Here is a 1337-nt window from a genome sequence, read left to right on the forward strand (position 1 = left end):
CTCTCTCTCTCTCTCTCTCTCTCTCTCTCTCTCTCTCTCTCTCTCTCTCTCTCAGTGGGGGTCAGCTGAAGGGGCCAAGCATCTGTCAGTCCTGTGCCTGCTGGAATGGACCTAGGGTATGGCAGGAGGGACCTAGGTGGCTCAGGTCTAAAAACCAGGACACCAATGTGGTGTTTGCTGTAGTGGAGATGGGACCAGGGAGGGACACCTTATCCATTCAAGGGGTGTCCATCTCCTGCTGGCCGGGGGAGGGCTCTGTCCCTGAAAGAGTCCCCTGTGGGGACCAAAATAAGTTCCCTAATATCTCCAACTTCAGGCTCTGCTTTGGAGAGAGCGAAGAGGGTTGTCAGGGACCCTGGAGGAACCGTAGCCTAGGACAGCACCAGGTGCTACCATCTGCTGTGACCTAGGGGATAGCGCCCAGCTCCGGGAGCCACTCAGCACCTTTTCAAGAGGAGGGACCCAGCCAGAATGGAGACCGCCACCAGTCCCCGTGTCCCAGTGCGGGGCAATGTGAACAAAATCTCAAAGACACAGACCCTCTATTGTAGTTCTTGATTTTCTAAATGTGCTATTATTGTTTTTTTAAAAAAGAAGGAAATAAAAAGAAAAGCAAATAAATAAAACACCTTCCAGAGGTTTGAGATACCAGCGCTCTTAGTCCGTTGTCTCCCTCTTTCCCATGTCCCCTAGAGATAAACGACAGCTTTGTAGCCTCTGTGGTGTGGTTCTGTGGCCTGCCATTTTACCTTCGAACCCTCGGGGACACTTCCTCTGGCCCTGCTCCTTCTCTCTATTCTGGGAGAGCTCTGGAGCCCGGCCGTTTCCCGCCTGTAAGCGTGAGTAGGCGCAGAGGACCCATCTCCTCTGGCTGGACTCTTGGAAGATGCTTAAGGATGAAGGAAGAGCGTCCTCACCGAGTGCCTTCCAGTGCATGCAGTAAGCGCTCCATAAACGCTAACTGCCACTGTTATTGTATATTTGTGTGTGTGTGGTGTTACATTGGTGCAGCCTGTATGTGGAGGTCAGAGGACAGTTTGCAGGAGGAGCCTGTTCTCTTCTTCCTCTGTGTGGGTCCCAGGGATCAAATACAGTACTGGCAGCAAGTGTCTTTACCTGCTGAGCCATCCTGTCAGCCCCCCCCCCCATTGCTGGTATTTTCTGGGCTGGGCTTGGAGGAAGGAGGGTCCTAGTTTAACTCTGAGCGGCATTTCCTCAGCATCCTCCTCTCAAGGCTATCTGTTATACCTGCCTCCTGCCTGCTAGAAAGGTCTCTTATGCATCGGCACTTGGATTCAGCAGGTGTTTGAGTTGGCAGCACTTCAACAAAGGGAAGA

The sequence above is a fragment of the Microtus ochrogaster genome, unplaced genomic scaffold, assembly GCF_000317375.1.
Source record: "Microtus ochrogaster isolate Prairie Vole_2 unplaced genomic scaffold, MicOch1.0 UNK48, whole genome shotgun sequence".
Lineage (NCBI taxonomy): Eukaryota > Metazoa > Chordata > Mammalia > Rodentia > Cricetidae > Microtus > Microtus ochrogaster.